This window comes from Brassica rapa, chromosome A02 (genome assembly GCF_000309985.2).
Source record: "Brassica rapa cultivar Chiifu-401-42 chromosome A02, CAAS_Brap_v3.01, whole genome shotgun sequence".
NCBI classification, from domain to species: domain Eukaryota; kingdom Viridiplantae; phylum Streptophyta; class Magnoliopsida; order Brassicales; family Brassicaceae; genus Brassica; species Brassica rapa.
In genome coordinates this window covers 21,938,298-21,957,936 of record NC_024796.2, presented here as the reverse complement: position 1 = coordinate 21,957,936, position 19,639 = coordinate 21,938,298, and the positions used below count along the sequence as shown (strand labels likewise).

Below are 19,639 nucleotides of genomic sequence, written 5' to 3'. Positions count from 1 at the left end.
TACAAAATTAGATTATCCCTTAGTTTTCCACTATATTTACAATAGCATGCCACTGAAGTTATTAATTAACCTATTTTTTAGGATTTTTGTTTTTTTCTCTTCAATTAATGTATTTCCAAAATCAAATTCTAACTAAAAAATCATGGCAACAATAATTAATAAACCTAAATTTTAATATTAATTGTCTTTTTTTTTTTATTATACATTATTATTATAGATATGTGTGTTTGAAAATAATTAATTCCATATATACATTTCATAATTACATACATTATACGGTAATTATTTTACTAATTCCACATATACATAGTAAATAGTATACAAAAATTTTATTATACATCATCATAAAATTGTGATCCATAAAAATAGTTTATACAACAATTTTATTATATATAATCATAAAATTTTGATCCATAAAAAATAAAAATACATTTGTGTGACTTTACAGGTCATATTCTAAATAAATAGATGAGTACAAAATTAGATTATCCCTTAGTTTTCCACTATATTTACAATAGCATGCCACTGAAGTTATTAATTAACCTATTTTTTAGGATTTTTGTCTTTTCTCTTCAATTAATGTATTTCCAAAATCAAATTCTAACTAAAAAATCATGGCAACAATAATTAATAAACCTAAATTTTAATATTAATTGTCTTTTTTTTTATTATACATTATTATTATAGATATGTGTGTTTGAAAATAATTAATTCCATATATACATTTCATAATTACATACATTATACGGTAATTATTTTACTAATTCCACATATACATAGTAAATAGTATACAAAAATTTTATTATACATAATCATAAAATTGTGATCCATAAAAATAGTTTATACAACAATTTTATTATATATAATCATAAAATTTTGATCCATAAAAAATAAAAATACATTTGTGTGACTTTACAGGTCATATTCTAAATAAATAGATGATATAACTAAGGGTTTACATGATAAAATAAAACTACTCAATATAAACTATAAGATTATTGTGTTTAGAAATGTCATATTAAAAATAAATTAAACGGGTAACTTTTAAAATATATATTATCACTTATACAAATAAATATTTATTTATAAAAAAAACTAACACCTGCGCGGGTGCGCGGGTCAAGCTCTAGTTGATAATTAAAAGAAAAAACCTAAAAAAAAGTAAGTGAAATCTTTATTTTCTACAAATATGTATTACCCAATTGTGTAGAACGATTTTAAACATATAGAAAATAAAATACCTAATGTATCTAAATTAAGGATTGGCATTGTGCTAAGCTTAATCCATGCGGTTTCCCCGAATCTAGTACCGAATTAGCTAATCAAAGATTATTGGGCTTCTCAAAGAAATTAAATGACCTAATATTTGTGGTTAACCATAAAACTAACCCCTTCTATTGAATTTTGTTTTGCAATATTCATTTTAAAACTTTAATTAATCATGAAAATGCCATTACCAATTAGTTTTTGTGTCAATCGATTTGTGTTACTTTGGTGCTGTTTTTGGTGTTGTTCTGCCTCCCACATTGTTAAGTTATTAGATTTTTTTTATAGCTATTGATGTAGGTTATATGAATTGCACTTGTGGCTTCACCGGGTTCTTTCATTACTTTGGCACGAGAACTAAGAAGGGATTCATCTTTGCCTTTCCTCAAATTAGGTTTGTGTTAACATGAGCAATACGTCCATGGACAACATGAGAGAAAATGAACATACCTGTATAGCGTACACTCAGTTTCGGTAAAGAGTCGACGGAAAAAAAATATGCCCCAATAAAACAATTCTTTGGACGCTGGACCAATGTTGCAGACACAAAATGAATAAGTGTTTGGTAGTCGATAGGGGTCGATGATGGGTAAACCATTGCGTCCGAGCATTTGGATCAGGTCCTCAACCGTAAACCTAGCATACTGAGCATCCGGTGGCATAAAATCTTGATGGATACCTCCCGGAACAGCACCAGGTGCTGGAGCAGCGGCAGGAGCTGGGGCAGCATCCTCCTGAGGTGGCTGAGGCTGCGGGGGATGCTGTGGATACTGTGGAGGAGGCACATACGGCGGAGGAGGAGGCATAGACTGGTGAGTCGTATGAGGTGATCTTCCCTGAGATTGGCTCTCAGGGAGAAAATCTGGTTCGGTCGCAGTACCGGAGCTAGAAGCTGCCGGATCTTTCTGCATACCGAGCAATGTAGTCCCATAAGTGGGTTTCTCCCTAAGTCCCTTTCTACCACGAGCAGACGACATCTCGATAAATCTTTTTAAAAAACAAAAAAAATTAAATTAATATTTCAAACAATTTATATCCGTTAATAATAAACTAATCTAATTTCATTTCTAAACTAACTCCAACCCTAATCTAATTCCATCCTAACTAACCACCTAAACTAAACCAAAAAATAAATTGTGCCTAGAGAGAAGGCAGAGAGATGCTAGGGACAGAGAGACTAACGAGCAACTGCGCGAGGGCGATGGGACTCGTGTATATATAGAGAATCTGAAGTTGTCATAAATTAGAAGGAAAATTACGACGATGTTGGGACGACCCACGTTTCTAGAAAAGCGATTTTGTCGTAAAGTAGATGTAATGTTACAACGATTTTAGGACCACCCGCATTTTTGAATTTATGAAAATTTTGCAATGACCCGTGTTTTGTGAATTTACGACGATTTAGGTTCGATCCGTGTTTTAAAGATCGTCGTAATGTAGAAGTAAGGCGATTTAGGTTATTTTATTGTGCATCTTTAGAATGTGAGAGTTGTGCATATTTATAGAACTAGGTGTCGTCGTAGTATAGAAGTAAATTTACGACTACTTAGGGTCGACCCATGTTTTTTAGACATCTTCGTAATTTAGAAGTAATTTTACGACCACCTAGGGTCAATTACATATTATGTCGATATAGGAACGACCCGCCTTTGTGGATTACGACAAATTAGAGAATACACGTGTTTATACCCTAAAACCCCAAACCGCAAATTTCTTAAGTTATATATACATTTTACACTTCTAAACCCCAAACTACAAAGTCTGAAAACTTGTTTAAACAATGAGTCTAATTAATAAATTTGAAATACTGAAATTCACTCGTCATCAGGACAATCACTCGACTCATCACTAGGATCATCATTTTCTTCAAATTCATCTTGGTTGCTGATATCACTCAAATTACCATAAAGAATGAATTACTCTCTCAAATAAGAGGTTCAGTTGTAGTACTTAGGGATCAAATCCACATGGAGCTAGGGAACCTAATAAATCTAATCAGATTAGTTAAGCTAGGTTGTTTAATGATTTAAATGTAAAGTTGCAGGTTTGTGAACAAGTAATTGGTCGATTGATTGATTGGGGTTTTGGTACTTAAATGGAAATAGCTAGACTTAGGGTTTTTATTCAGGAGGATTATAATCCTACAGATGCCTAATAAGTTGTATTCATGATATTATAGAGCTCAACACTTAATAACAAACCATTAGGCTTTCGCTTTCAAGGTCTGTCTATTGACCAGTGTCAATCGATTATTCTATAGGAATATCGATCGATACACTTGTTGAAACGTCGACCGACAATTCGATTGGAATATCGATCGGTGCTCTTGGTCAAGCGTTAATCCGCGGATTAAATATGCTCACTAAGATTCCTAGATGAGCTCTCGCCTAGTCTAGCAATCTTAGCTCAGTTAGGATGGATTCAAGGTGAGATGCAAGCTATCGCTTATGTTTACAACTCCTAGGGCAAGTTCTGGGTAGCTAATCTAGAAACATGCATTATTGACAATCCTAAAGATGAATATCACAACTTAGCAATCTATAGTTGGGGCTAATCCCTCATAACCTATTTAAACCCAAAATCTAACAAGAGACCTATTAAGACATGGCCAAGCAATTCCTAATAGCAATAAGGAATAAAAACTGTATAGATAAATAGATAGATATCAATGTAGTTTCAATCACAAATCTCTTTGGATCTTCTCTACAATCTATTAAAAATCCTACAAAACTTTTGCTGTAAAATCAGTAAAACAAGAAAGCACACTTTGCCTTTTACATGTTGGCAAAGCTTATATAATTAGATTAAAACCCGTCAGGGATAGTCTTGTAAATAGGTGAAGACTGACTTGGTCTCTAAGTCGGCTGTGACCAAATGAGATTTCTGTGCGCTTTGCTGTCGATCGATGTCACGATGTGAACATCGATCGATTATTCTTCCTCACTGTCGACCGATGGTCGTGCTCAATGGTCATCTCGGGTGCTTACTCCAAATATCTCCAAAATGCTCCAAAATCATCACTTTCCTCCAAATCACTCATGATCATATAAATATGCTAAATAGAATCTATAATATAATAATTCATAGTTAAAACACTTATAAACCATGGGTAAAAGTGGATCAAATCCATGGTCTATCAGTTGCATTGTTCCTTATATCTTCTGGAAGATCTTCATATACCGGGATTTGTAATCAACAAGTAAGATTTTTTCTATAGGTTGTTAAGGTACTTCCACAACATTCACGACATCTTTTTGAAAAGGCGGTTGGTCATCACCGATTACTCGACCCCGAGGTATAACTTTTATAGTAGCTAACTAAGATATTCCAGTTTGTCTGATCCTTGGAATAAAACAAACTTGATATGCTTGAGATACCAATATGTAGGGTTCAAATTTATTGTACCTCTGTGGAGCGTTGATATCCAAAACTCCAAACTTTCTATACCAAACACCTCTATTGACGGTGGAATCGAACCAGTCACATTTGAAGAAGACACATTTGATCTTCACCAAACTGGGAAATTTCACTTCAATGATCTCTTGTAAAATCCCATAGAAATATGTTTCATCTTTCACACATATCCCATAGTTCACCGTTGGTCGCCGACTTCCATACTCGTAAGTGTGTAAAGTGTAGCCTCGTGTGAAATACATAGATGGTGTTGTGACCTTGGAGACCAACCTTATATCAATTCGTGAAACAACGTAGGATAAAGTGCATCGTCACAATCAAACTGTAATAATGTATAACATTATTAATATTTAATTTAAATTTAAATTACTAACATAATTAATTATATATGATTTATACCTGCGTTTTAAACCACTGTACAAAGTGTTGTTCTTTCCTTTTGCTTAGATCATTTGTTGATATTCCTGGTATAGCTTATTTAACCTGGGCAACAAACTCGTTGTTTTGCAAAAGATCATTAAATTGAAATAATTATATAATTGATAAATTAAATTTCATACCGGAAATAATTACCTTTCAAATGAATGCATCTCCTCACAATTCAGGAGTATGTATGTGTGGGCACTGTGAGCGTGTTTTGTACTTGACCAACAAAATTCTTTGAGTTTACCACCTAGATGTTCAATCTGACAGAATATGTCAGGAACACCTGGTACAACATATGTCGGCATAACACCACCATCATCATATCTGCTTGGAACCGTTTTCCGTGTCTAGACTTGTGACCCAAAGTTGTACGACGTGAAGTGAGATGTTTCCTCAGTCAAACTCCCAGCCACTATTGAACATCCCACCCTTGCAATATTTTTGGCTTTTCCTTTCAAATGATTCAAGGATCGCTCATAAAGATACATCCGTTATGAACAGGTCCATTAAGTGATGCCTCATACGGGTGGTGGACAACAAGATGTTCCATGACGTCAAAAAATGACGGCGGAATAATTTTCTCCACATTGCACATTAAGATTGGATATTCTCATCAAGTTGTCTGATGACATCTTCAGTTAAGGTACGAGTGCTAAGATCTCTACAAACTCCTATGCCTCAAAATATTAATGTAAAAGGAATTAGCTAGTAACATATATAATTTCTTATAACATGGAGTAGTTATAGTAATTTGTTACCTGCAAGTGCTTCGTGAACATTATTTGGAAGCAACTCCGAGAATGCAAATGGTAGTAGTTGTCGCATAAACACATGACAGTCGTGACTCTTCATCCCTGAAAACGTTTGACCCTGCTCAACACATCTTGATAGATTTGAAACGTACTCATCAGAAAACTTCACATCTGATGCCAACCACTTGAACAGCGCCGCCTTCGCTTCTACTGAGAATCTGAAAATGGGATCCGTAATTTGCCCATTGTTTTTAATATGCAGCTCACTCGTAGAACATAATGTAGGCAAGTCCAACCTTGAGTTCTTGTTATCTTTTGTCTTTCCGGAGACGTTCTGTAATGTATTGATGATAATGTCAAAGCATTTTTTCTCTATATGCAGAACATCAAGATTTTATCGCAGAAGTAGATCCTTCTAGTACGGAAGTTCCCAAAAAATACTCTTTGTGTGCCAATTATGTTGGATCCCGTAACCAAGTCAGATTTGCTGAAGTATGCCAATCACCCCCTTTGCATACTGTTTCTAGTGCACCATAATAATCAACATCCTTCTCGATTTTCTCTCCAGATAAATATGGTGGAGAAGTGTCCCGCACAATCCTTTTTGACTGAAATAATGTTTTGTTTCTTCGGTACGAATGGTTAATTGGCAAAAATCTCCAATGGCAATCAAACCAAGACGCCTTCCTACCTTTCTTCAGCTGAAATGTGTATGTGCTTCCCATACAATATGGACAAGACAGCCTCCCATGCGTCATCCAACCTGATGACATCCCGTATGCGGGAAAGTCACTGATGGTCCACAAAAGAACTGCTCACATTGTAAATTTTATTCTTGTTGAACAATCATATGTCTGCACCCTTGTTGACGACAACTCCTGTAATTCTTCTATTAAAGGCTGTCGAAAAATATCGAGGGACCACTTCGGATTATTAGGCCCAAGTATCAATATACTCATGAAAAGGAATTCTCTTTCCATACACATCTATGGTGGAACGTTGTATGGCTTCAGGATGACTGGCCAAAACGAGTATTGTCTTCCAGACATTCCAAAAGGACTAAAGCTATCTGTGCACAGGCCAAGATAAACATTGTTAATGTTGCTTGCAAAATCAGGGTACACCGAATTCTAGTGTTTCAACGCTTTTGCATCTAATGGATGATTCATTTCGCCTTCTTTCTGAGTATATTCAGCATGCCATCTCATCGCTGCTGCAGTCTTTTGAGATTGATATAATCTATTCAGCCTATCCGTAATAGGTAAGTACCACATAAGCTCGTATGGTATCCTATTTCGTCCACGTCTTTCCGGTTTATATCGTGGCTTCTTGCAAAATTTACACTCCAACAACCCTGAATTTTTCCTCCAGTAGATCATACAGTTGTCTATACAAATATCTATCTTCTCTGAAGGTAAGTGATATCATGCATATTTCCATTGTTTTATCCATCCATCCATATGCATTTTGATCATATAGATTAGGATTTAGTCATGTTTAGGTTGCATTTTGCATACATGAGTCCTTATCAGGTATTGGAGTATCACATGGAGTTCTTGGAGACGTTTGGGTGCATTTGGAGCTCAAAAGAAGTGTTTAAAGTGATCAGCGGACGAGCAACCCACCGGAGCGACCTAACCGCAGCGACACGATGAAGTCGCTGTGCCTTACCTCTCGGAGCGACCTAACCGGAGCGACGTCCTGAAGTCGCTGTGCCTTACCTCTCGGAGCGACCACGTTGGAGCGACGTCCTGAAGTCGCTCGCTCTTTTGACGAAACAGAGCTCAAAACTGAAGCCGGAGCGACCTCTCGCAGCGACACCCTGAGGTCGCTCCCGAAGCCCAGAGCGACGTGCTGGAGCGACTTGCCGAGGTCGCTGCGCGTCGCCTATATGCTCGAATTCATGTTTTCTCAAGGGCCTTTTTGTCATTTTATTATGCACGCTTTTTATTCTGAAAACCTATGTTTTAATACTCTGTAAGCCACCAAGAAGGGATTATCTTTGTTCTTAGAAAAACCACCAAAAACCTTTGGAAAGTGATCTCTTTGAATCAATTGATCAATTTTGTTATTGAAATTCTGTGTTCCTTTTATTTCCTGTATTTCTCTACATGATTAATCTGAAATCCAACATGGGTTTAAGAGGGATCATGGAGATTAGTGAGTAATCACCTTTTGAATTCATGGGTTAGGGAGATTAAGGGTGATTAGGTTAGAACTAGGATGTTTTAGTGTAGATCATTCATATTTCCTTGCTAGTAGAGTGAACATAAAGCATCTTCTGAGTTGGCCACTCAATTGTTGATCCTTAGGCATTTCTCACCCGAAAGGTGTTCGATGAAATGCCCGAGACAACTCTCCTAGGCTTTTAGCATGCTCTGCCAAAGACATTTGTTGTTAGAGATGCTAAGATAGCTAATAGACTTGTTAGTAATGATTGCTTTCATATATTCAACCAAAGACATTTGATGTTTGAATTGTGTTTAGTAAATGAACATTCATCTAGACATAGAGTTTGTTTAGGATTGCGTCTAAGCTTAAGGTTAATAGATTGATTGATCGTTTGCCATCTTTAGTTCGAAACTTGATCACCCGAGGTCTAATCCCTATATCCATGAGTTCTCTTTTCCAATAGTTAAGAAAGTATCATTTAGTTATTCCTTTTAATTAGTCATAGTTTAAAAACCCATCTAAATCATTGGTTGCACTTAGATTAAGTGATTACTTGCATTCTCGGTGCTTTGATATCTCTCAGAACTGGTTCGACAATCATTTATACTACAACATTTGTCTTAGGAGCCTTGAAAACTCCTAACATCAAATTGGCGCCGTTGCCAAATTCTGAGTAGATTTAAACATTGAGATTTAGTCAATTGCTTGAGACTAAGTCATTTTTATTTTCTTTTGTTACTGACTCTTCTTCACCTCCCTTTAATCTACAGGTGTATGAACTTGAGGAGCAGGGGTCCATCAAACCTAGTTCCAAGAGCAGCAGACATCAGGGCTTTAGAGAGAGAGTGTACTAGAAAGAGAAGAGAAGAAGAACATCAGGCTCAATTGCAGAGACTGAACACTGACATGGGAGACGTTCATCAAGAAGATGCAGGCGTCAATGGCGCTAACAACAATGGCCCACCTAACCAACAGCGAGCAGCTCGACCCATTGGCACTTACGACCGTCCAAACATTCATGGTCATAGATTGGGAATCCGAGCACCCGCTGTGGCAGCCAACAACTTTGAGATCAAGTCAGGACTCCTCAACGTGATCGAGAACAACAAGTATCATGGCTTGGCTCTAGAGGATCCATTTGATCACTTGGACAGGTTCGACAGCTATTGTGGGTTGTCAAAAACCAATGGTGTGTCCGAAGATGCCTTAAAGCTCAAGCTATTCCCTTTCTCTTTGGGAGATAAGGCACGTCAGTGGGAGAAGTCTCTACCCAGCGATTCCATTACCACTTGGGATGACTGCAAGAAAGTATTCTTGGAGAAGTTCTTCTCTACTTCAAGAACTGCTAAGCTGAGAAACGAGATCTCCAGCTTTCAATAGAAGGGCTTGGAAGGTTTCAGTGAAGCCTGGGAGAGATTCAAGGGCTATCAAGCTCAATGCCCACACCATGGTTTCTCTAAGGAGAGCTTGCTGAGCACATTCTACCGTGGTGCTCTCCCTAAGTACAGAGCCAGACTGGATACAGCTAGTAATGGGTTCTTCTTGGGGAGAACTGAGGAGGATGCAGAGGAGCTGGTTGACAACATGGTTAAGAGCGATGCAGTCTACAGTGGAGACCACGACAGAAGCAGTAGAACTGAGGATAAGCAAACGAGGAAGGAGTTGAAAGCTCTACAGGATAAGATAGACATCCTCCTTGCTGATAAAGCTACCCAAGAGCAGCTGCACTTTGTCGGCAACCCAAGCCAAGAGACACCAGCTATTGTCCATGAAGTTGAGGGTTTGGAAGGTCAGGAAGAGCTGTGTTTCATCAACAACAATGGTAGCTGGTACAAGAAAGAACCCAACTTTCAGTACAACAACTACCAACAGAAGTCCTATTCCAACAACCAGCAGAGTGGTTATCAGCCTCGGAACAATCAGCAAGGCAGCTATCAACCTCAGCAGAACCCTCCTCCTGGTTTCAACAACAAGGGCAACCATTCTTCCCAACAACAATCTAATCCCTCTACCTCCACTCCTCAAGTCAGCAGCACTGATGCTCTACTGAAACAAATCCTGGAGTCTCAAACAAGAAGTGAGAAGCATATTGGCTATGAGTTGAAGAATCTTCACTCAAAGATTGATGGGAGCTACAATGAGCTCAACAACAAGTTCAGAGCTTTGGAGAACCAGTTTGCTGCCATGAACACTCAACAAAATCGCCAACAAGGTTCTCTACCTGGAAAATCTGAGCAAAACCCCAAGGAAACCATGAAAGCTATCACTCTCAGGAGTGGTAAGGAGTTACCTCAGAGAACTCTCACCAAGGATGCTGAGAAACAAAGTGAGGGGGTTGCCATCACCATAGATGATGAAGTGGTGATTGTTGATGAGAAGATCAATGACGAGATCTTGGAAAAGATAGTGGAAGCAAAAGGAAAAGGAAAGGTTGGAGAAGAGAAGAAAACAGTTAAAGATGGTGAAGTCGTCACTCCTGCAAGTGAAAACTCTTTTGTTCCTCCTGCTTATGAACCCAAGCTTCCATTCCCAGGTCGATTCAAGAGGCAGCTGCTAGAGAAGTACAAAGCTTTGTTTGACAAGCAAATGAGTGAAGTCCAAGTCACAATGCCCATTATAGATGCTTTCATGCTGATCCCTCAATACAGCAAGTTCCTCAAAGATGCTGTAGCTGCAAAGAAGAAAGAGATGGAGGGCATGGTGATTCTCACTCATGAGTGCAGTGCTATCATTCAGAGGCTGGTCATTCCAAAGAAGCTAGAAGATCCTGGATGCTTCACATTACCTTGCGCTCTTGGGCCTATGGTATTTGATAGATGTCTCTGCGATTTGGGAGCCAGTGTCAGCTTGATGCCCCTATCTGTTGCTAAGAAGCTGGGTTTCACTCAGTACAAGAAGTGTAGACTTTCTCTGGTATTGGCTGATCGTTCAGTGAAGTACCCTGTGGGTATCTTAGAGGACCTCCCAGTGATGGTTGGAAATTATGAGATCCCTACAGACTTTGTGGTGCTTGAAATGGGTGAAGAAGCTCAAGATCCTTTAATCCTTGGAAGACCTTTCTTAGCCACAGCAGGAGCTATTGTTAATGTTAAAGAAGGCAAGATTGATCTCCATCTGGGTAAAGGGCACGTTCTGCATTTCGACATCAAGGAAGTAATGAGGAGGCCAACAGTTCAAGGACAAGTGTTCTACATCGAAGAGATGGATGCCCTTGCTGATGAACTCCTTGAAGAGTTGTCACTAGAGGACCCTCTACAGCATGCTTTAACTGTAGAGAAAGAGGCTGAGGTGATTGAGAACCTGGAGAGTACTGCCTATGGGATGATGCTGGATTCACACCAGGCGTTTTTCAGTAAGGACCAGTACGAGGAGCTTCCACAGATGGTTCACCAACAAGTCTCAGTCACTCAACGAGAGGACAACCAGCAGGATGACTGGAGTGAACTAAAGGCACCTAAAGTGGAGCTTAAACCTCTTCCCCATGGTGTAAGGTATGCATTCCTTGGTCCTAATGAAACTTACCCTGTCATTGTGAGTAGTGAACTTACTGAGAATGAGCTATCTGAACTTTTGAAAACACTTAAAAGATTTAGAAAGGCAATAGGTTACTCACTAGATGACATCAAGGGGATATCACCCTCTTTGTGCATGCATAGGATACATCTTGAGGATGAATCAATGACTTCTATCGAGCATCAAAGAAGGTTAAATCCTAACCTGAAGGATGTTGTAAAGAAAGAGATTCTTAAACTCCTAGATGCTGGTGTTATTTACCCTATCTCAGATTCTAAATGGGTATCACCTGTGCATGTTGTACCAAAGAAAGGTGGTATCACTGTGATCAAGAATGACAAGGATGAATTGATACCAACAAGAACCATCACAGGTCATAGAATGTGCATTGATTACCGAAAACTAAACTCTGCATCTAGAAAGGATCATTTTCCACTACCATTTATTGATCAGATGCTTGAGAGACTTGCGAATCACCCATTCTATTGTTTCCTTGATGGATACTCAGGATTTTTCCAAATCCCCATACATCCCAATGATCAAGAGAAAACGACATTCACATGTCCCTATGGCACCTTTGCATATCGAAGGATGCCATTTGGTCTATGTAATGCTCCAGCTACCTTTCAAAGGTGCATGATGTCAATTTTCTCTGATCTGATTGAGGATGTTGTGGAGGTATTCATGGATGATTTCTCTGTCTACGGATCTTCGTTTTCTGCTTGTTTGTCAAATTTGTGCAGGGTCCTACAGAGATGTGAAGACACCAACCTTGTGCTGAATTGGGAGAAGTGTCACTTCATGGTCAAAGAAGGGATTGTGCTAGGACACAAGATTTCAGAGAAGGGGATTGAGGTGATAAAGCCAAAATCGATGTTATGGTTGGTCTGCCTCCACCAAAGACAGTGAAAGACATCCGGAGTTTTCTTGGTCATGCTGGATTCTACAGGAGGTTCATCAAGGACTTCTCCATGATCACTAGACCTTTGACCAGGTTGCTGTGCAAGGAAGCTACCTTCAGTTTTGATGTGGAATGTCTACAAGCTTTCAAGAAGCTGAAGGGTGAACTCGTTAGTGCCCCAATTGTCCAGCCACCTGATTGGGATCTCCCTTTTGAGATCATGTGTGACGCCAGTGACTATGCTGTGGGAGCTGTTCTGGGGCAGAAGAAAAATGGCAAAACCCATGTGATCTATTATGCCAGCCAAACCCTCAATGATGCCCAGATGAAGTATGCCACAACAGAGAAGGAGATGCTGGCAATTGTTTTTGCCTTTGAGAAGTTCAGGAGCTACTTGGTTGGGTCTAAAGTCATTGTCTACACAGATCATGCCGCCTTGAGACACCTTTTGGCCAAGAAGGATGCAAAACCCAGGCTTTTGAGGTGGATCCTTTTGCTCCAAGAGTTTGATATGGAGATCAAGGACAAACCTGGAGTTGAGAATGGAGTAGCTGATCATTTGTCCAGGTTGAGGGTAGAGTCTGGTATCCCTATTGACGAAGGACTTCCTGAAGAGCAGATCATGGCTATCGAAGGAGTGATAGCAGTTTGTGAGACTGGTAGGAAGCTGGAAGAGGTCAAAGCAACAGAGGAGAAAGAACCTTGGTATGCTGATCTGGTTAACTACCTAGCCACAGGGAGAGAACCTTTGAATCTTGTAGGCTATGCCAAGAAGAAGTTCTACAAGGATGTGAAAAGATATTACTGGGACGAGCCCTACCTCTACATTCTCTGCAAAGATCAGCTTTATAGGAGAGTGGTTGCAAATGAGGAGATTGATGGGATCCTTGCACAATGTCATGGATCATCCTATGGAGGACACTTTGCCACCTTCAAGACAGTTGCAAAAGTATTACAAGCTGGATTCTGGTGGCCACACATGTTCAAGGATACACAAGCCTTTGTTTCGAAGTGTGATTCTTGCCAAAGAAGAGGAAACATCACCAAGAGGAATGAGATGCCTCAAAATCCAATCCTTGAAGTTGAAGTGTTTGATGTCTGGGGTATTGACTTCATGGGACCATTTCCATCATCTTTGGGCAACAAATATATCCTTGTGGCTGTTGATTATGTCTCCAAGTGGGTGGAAGCCATTGCAAGCCCCACCAATGATGCTAGAGTTGTAATCAAGATGTTCAAGAGCATCATCTTCCCAAGGTTTGGAGTTCCAAGAGTTGTAATCAGTGATGGAGGTTCCCACTTCATTAACAAACTGCTTGAGGGACTTCTCAAGAAGAACGGTGTGAAGCACAAGGTGGCAACTCCTTATCATCCCCAAACAAGTGGCCAAGTTGAGATTTCTAACAGGGAGATCAAGTCTATTCTGGAGAAGATTGTGGGGATTACAAGGAAGGATTGGTCCAATAAGCTTGACGATGCACTTTGGGCTTATAGGACAGCGTACAAGACACCACTGGGTACCACACCTTTCAACCTAGTGTATGGGAAAGCTTGCCATTTGCCAGTGGAGCTTGAGTACAAGGCACTATGGGCAATAAAGTTGCTGAACTTTGACATCAAGAGTGCCAAGGAGAAAAGGCTCTTTCAGCTACATGAGCTTGATGAGATAAGATTGGATGCTTTCGAGAACTCAAGAATCTACAAGGAGAAGACTAAGGCTTTCCATGACAAGAACATCCTGAAGAGAGAGTTTAAAGAAGGAGACCAAGTTCTTCTCTACAACTCTAGGCTGAAGTTGTTTCCAGGAAAGCTTAAGTCAAGGTGGTCCGGTCCTTTCAAGGTCAAGGAGGTTAGACCATATGGAGCAATAGTTTTGTGGAGCACTGATGGAAGAGACTTCACAGTCAATGGACAAAGGGTTAAGCTCTACATGGCTACTGCACCAGAGGAAGATGGGGTTTCAACTCCACTGTCTGATCCTACCCCGGCCTAATCTAAAAGGAGGCAAAGTCAAGCTCGAGACTTAAAACAAGCTCACTTGGGAGGAAGTCCCATGCGTATCCTTGTATATATTGCATTGGTGTTTTTCATCTTATTGCATAAAAAAAAAAAAAAGAGAGAGAAAGTTGTGCAGGTACTTGATCGATTCATTTTTGAGCAGGAGTCGTGTGTGGGAGCGAGGTCTCACAGCGACACCTCAAAGTCGCTCCAGCTGGGAGCGAGGTTATGGGAGCGACACCTAGAAGTCGCTCGCGGTTTCGTCGTTGGCTCGAGAAAAAAAATCATCTCGGAGCGAGGCCGAAGGGTCGCTCCAGCTGGGAGCGACATTATGGGAACGACACCTCGGAGTCGCTCGCGTTTTCGACGAAACGGAGCTCAAAAACTGACCCGGAGCGACGTCCTAGAGCGACACCTTGAAGTCGCTCCAGCCCAGAGCGAGGTTTCTAGAGCGACACTTCAAGGTCGCTCGCGGTTTTGTCGAAACACGACGCGAGGAAACGACTCGGGAGCGACCTCTCCCAGCGACACCCTCACGTCGCTCCCGACCCGGTCCAGGTAAGTTTCCTAACTCTAAACCCCGGTTTGATTCAAGTAAACCGACCCTAGACCACCCTAAACCGAACCAGACGACCCTAAACCTACCCCAACCCTGCGACTCCAACTCTATCCCTCTCCCCTCCTCTCACAAACTCACAAACTCTCTCAAACTCATCCACACCAAAATCCCCAAAACTTTCTCAATTCTCACCCAAATCAACTGCTTCTTCTTTCTAAATCCAAGCTTTCGCCCCTGTAGTCTATTCCTCACCACCCATTCACCATTTCCTTTCATCCAGAGCAAGGTATTGAGTTTTAAAATTCAAATTCGTAGGTCCATGAACCCTAGAATTTGAAAGTCGAAATTTGGTCCTGTTCTTGCTAGATTGTGGTGAAATAGACTAGGGAAAGTTTATCTATCATGTTGGGTTGTTGAATTAATGGTGAAATTGAGTTTAATTTGCACTTTGGCAAAATTAGGGTTCATGGAATTAGGGATTTTTCGAATTTGACCTTAATTGAGTGTGTTTGCGGGTGTACTAGATGCGTTAAGATGTTACATTGTTGCATTGTGTTGAACTTGAGTTTAAACTGAAAAATTCATTTGTTAAGTTCATTCTTGCAAAATGTTCGCTTGCAAAGTCTTCTTTTTCTTCACTTCCATCTACTTATCCCTTTCCAAGTTTGTAACTTTTCAGGTGAAAATGGTTAAGAAGACAAAGGGCAGGTTGGAAGCTGAGAGGCAAGAAGCCGAAAATCAAGAGTTTGCACTAAGAGGAAAGGCTTTAACAAGCGAGCCAACTGGCTCAGGGACGCAGCGGACTGTGCGACAGCAGACGTTGGCTGCAAGGAAATCGAAAGAACACGAGAAGAGGGCAGGGAAAAGTGTAGCAGTTCCCACCCATGAGGAAGGTGAAACTGAGAGTGATGATGAGCCAGCACCTACGAAGAAAGCCAAGATGTCAAAGGGCAAAGGGGTTGCTGTTGATCGAGACAGGGCGAAAACTCCATCTGTAGAGGAGCTGTATGATCATTTGAAGAATGGAGTCACCTGGGCTCCAACCAGGTTCGCCGACCTCAACCTGCTGAAGGAGTTGGGTCTAGACTCTGATATTGAGGCAATGCTGGGACATTTGAAGATGCCGAAACTCCTCACCATGGCTTATCCTTTCTACAAGGATGTCACTTGTCAGTTCCTATCCTCTCTTGTGGTCACTTACCACGACACGGCGCATGTGAGGCAAGGATGGGGAAAAATCACGTTCAAGGTCAATGGAAGGGAATACAACATGAACTTCAAGGACATTGGGAGGGTCATGGGGTTCCAAGACCTAGAAGACCACTCACTTCCCAAGTGTGAGAACCTCCCCACAGAGCTTTGGAAGTTGATCACTGGAAACAGGCACTCTACCGGGGCTGACAAGAACTCACACATCCGACACCCGTCTGTACGCTACCTCCACAGATTGCTAGTCCATGCTTTCTACCCACGGAAGCAAGCTGGTAATGTTACTGAGGAAGACATGCGACTGCTCTGTCCGGCTATCCGTCCTTACGCTCAACCTGGAGTGTTACCCCTTCCCAGCACTGATATCTATGCTACCTTTGGGATGGTCAGTTTCTTTGTGGGCCGTCTCGAACACTACAGAGACTGGGCGTGGTACACCACTGATTCGCGCCCAAAGATGGGGATAGGCGGAATGATCACACCACTGCTCCAATTTCTGAATGTTCCCTTGGGAAAGGACGCAGCGGGGCCTAGGTTCATTGATGGCACCTACTTGAGGATTGCCACCTATTTCAGTGGGATGTATGGGAAGGACTACGTCTACCACTACTACTTGCAGGGCAAGCCAGTCGAGGTGGTTCTTCCAAACCGGAACCTGACGAGTTTAGAGATACCAGGAGCTGTCAGCTTCAACATTCCCCAGGAGTACTTTCTCGGAGAACACGGGCCTCTCGATCCAATTCAAGCAGCTTCATCAAGGAGAAGGAGTGTCCCTACGCAACCTGACCCGCCTGTTGCAGACACGTCTGAGCATATCTATGGACCTCCGCGCTACTACTTCAAGCCCCATGACGGAGTCCTTCCCCCTGGAGCTCTCCGTGATGCTCATGACCACATTGGTCGTCTCCAGAGGTGGAACAAAGCTCAGGACAGAACGATAGAAAAGCTGAAGGATAAGTGCAAGGCGCTCAGCAAGACTGTGAAGAAGCAGGCAAAGACTTCAGCCAAGTTCATGAAGAAAGTAGCTGATGTCTTAACTAGGGGAGGAATAGCTGGATGTAGCTCAGCCGATTTCGCTTTCGCGAACACCTCAAACCCCCAGCCCCCACCCCCGCCTGATGCTCTTGGCTTCCCCCTCACTGCTGCGCAGCTTCAGCGTAAGTGGAGGAACCCACCCACTCAGCCTTCCACTTCCGGCAACAAATCCCCATCCCTCGCTTCTTCTGACAGTGAGCACGAGATTGACGAGGTTGAGAGCCAGCCATGGTATGGAGGCTCCGGTTCAGCATCCGGTGGTTACTACACCACCTTCCCTCCTGACGACGACGATGCTGGGGCATCTGCCCCCACCTATTATCCATAGGAGGTACTTCTTTCTCTCCCTTGTATATACCATTTCATTTTTGCATATTAGTTTTCTTCTCGGTATCTCCTTCTTTCTTTGACAACACAGAGACTGTGTAACTCAAGTTTGGGGGAGGTACCAAGCATTTGATCATGTTTGCTTTGATTGTGTTTCATTTGAGTCATGCATTGCCACACCTATTTGCATTTAAAAAAAAAAAAAAAAAAAAAAGATTTTTCATTTAGTTTGCATCATTTGCACCATTAGGAGAGTCTAGAGCATATAGGTTGCATTCACTTGCATTGGGAGCAATGATTTTAAATGCCTTGTAAAGAACACTACGTTGCACCATTGAGTAGCCTTGCACCTCTCGAAAAGACTTGTATGTTTCGAGCCTTGAAAACTCTTCTTGAAACTTGTTGATTGCTGAAACTCAGTCTTTGAAGCCAACTACAACCTTATTAGAAATGAATGAACTTAATGCTTCTTGCTTAGGGTCCCTTGTGTACTGAGTCATGGCTATACACACTGGAGTTGTCACATCTTTTATGCCAATCTTTTTGACAAACTCTAGTGGTAGACCACTCCCAAAACCTTTCCTTCCTTTTAAGCTTTCATTGTTTGATGAGTGAGGCCTTCTTCGGAAAGTCTTACATGCGCATAATGTTGAGAGTATCGGGAACGACAATGTTTGATCTTCATTTTTGCTAGATTGGACACTCTATTGTCTAGCTATAGGTGGGAGGGTGAGTGTTGTGATCATGATTTGGGAGAAATAAAAAATAAAAAGGATAGACTCTTTGTGCTTAAGTGAATTGATTTTCTGGGATAAGTAGAGAACCTCTAGCTCTAGTTTTGAAAAGTCTTGGCCCCCAACCTAAAAAAAAAAAAAAATATAAAAAAAAAGAAAAGAAATCGAAAAAAAAAAAAAGAAAAGAAAGAAAAGGGGGCTAGCAAAGTTGTTAAGAGCTAAGAAATGTTTTGAGGTTGTAGAAAAATCCCTTGTAGATTTCAAAAAGAAAGAGTTAAAGTTCTTAGGATCTTTTGGTGAGAGATGTGAGTTGGGTTTGACATTTGGGAATGATCGTGTAATTGTATGTTTGGGAAAAGGGTAGAACAATGGAGATTGAGCATTGTATGCATGAGTTGGTCCCTTTCTTAGATATATTATGTGCAATGTCAAGGCTACTTGTTTTGAGAGTAAACCACCTTAAAGATCATATGTTTTGAACCTCTTGAATCACTTGAATAAAAGCCTTCCCTTACCCAACCAAATGACTTGGACCAACGGACCATTTGCAAGAATTCACCTGATGTTTTGTGCTTAATGAATGTGAGAGTTGGTTGATTTGAATGTGTGGATGCTTGATGATGAGTGTAGGGACAAAAGGAGTTGAGATAGGCCTAGAGAAGCTAGAGTGTAATAAGAGAGTGTGCTAATTATATTTGCTAGTGGTGTTTCTTTTGGCTATGAGCTCCCACCTTCAAATCTCTCTCCCTATGAGTTCTAGAAAGTTCACTTGTGGACAAGCAAAGAACAAGTTTGGGGGAGTTGATATCATGCATATTTCCATTGTTTTATCCATCCATCCATATGCATTTTGATCATATAGATTAGGATTTAGTCATGTTTAGGTTGCATTTTGCATACATGAGTCCTTATCAGGTATTGGAGTATCACATGGAGTTCTTGGAGACGTTTGGGTGCATTTGGAGCTCAAAAGAAGTGTTTAAAGTGATCAGCGGACGAGCAACCCACCGGAGCGACCTAACCGCAGCGACACGATGAAGTCGCTGTGCCTTACCTCTCGGAGCGACCTAACCGGAGCGACGTCCTGAAGTCGCTGTGCCTTACCTCTCGGAGCGACCACGTTGGAGCGACGTCCTGAAGTCGCTCGCTCTTTTGACGAAACAGAGCTCAAAACTGAAGCCGGAGCGACCTCTCGCAGCGACACCCTGAGGTCGCTCCCGAAGCCCAGAGCGACGTGCTGGAGCGACTTGCCGAGGTCGCTGCGCGTCGCCTATATGCTCGAATTCATGTTTTCTCAAGGGCCTTTTTGTCATTTTATTATGCACGTTTTTAT

At 41.1% G+C, this 19,639-nt stretch overlaps 3 long non-coding RNA genes and 1 other non-coding gene across 4 annotated transcripts; 1 reads left to right on the top strand and 3 right to left on the bottom strand.

Annotated features, from left to right (window-relative positions):
- Positions 1 to 107: 107 nt before the first annotated feature.
- LOC117131735 lies at positions 108 to 5,328 on the top strand. The gene is made up of 2 exons (XR_004454964.1): positions 108 to 448; positions 919 to 5,328. It is a non-coding gene; the product is annotated as an uncharacterized LOC117131735 (long non-coding RNA).
- A 1,951-nt stretch (positions 5,329 to 7,279) lies between these two features.
- Positions 7,280 to 7,986, bottom strand: LOC117131738. The gene is made up of 2 exons (XR_004454968.1): positions 7,593 to 7,986; positions 7,280 to 7,542 (listed from the first exon to the last, which is right to left on the bottom strand). It is a non-coding gene; the product is annotated as an uncharacterized LOC117131738 (long non-coding RNA).
- Positions 7,987 to 9,377: 1,391 nt separating this feature from the next.
- On the bottom strand, positions 9,378 to 9,484 carry LOC117132226. The gene has a single exon (XR_004455786.1). It is a non-coding gene; the product is annotated as a small nucleolar RNA R71 (small nucleolar RNA).
- A 9,626-nt stretch (positions 9,485 to 19,110) lies between these two features.
- LOC117131739 lies at positions 19,111 to 19,626 on the bottom strand. The gene is made up of 2 exons (XR_004454969.1): positions 19,424 to 19,626; positions 19,111 to 19,373 (listed from the first exon to the last, which is right to left on the bottom strand). It is a non-coding gene; the product is annotated as an uncharacterized LOC117131739 (long non-coding RNA).
- Between the last annotated feature and the right edge of the window lie 13 nt (positions 19,627 to 19,639).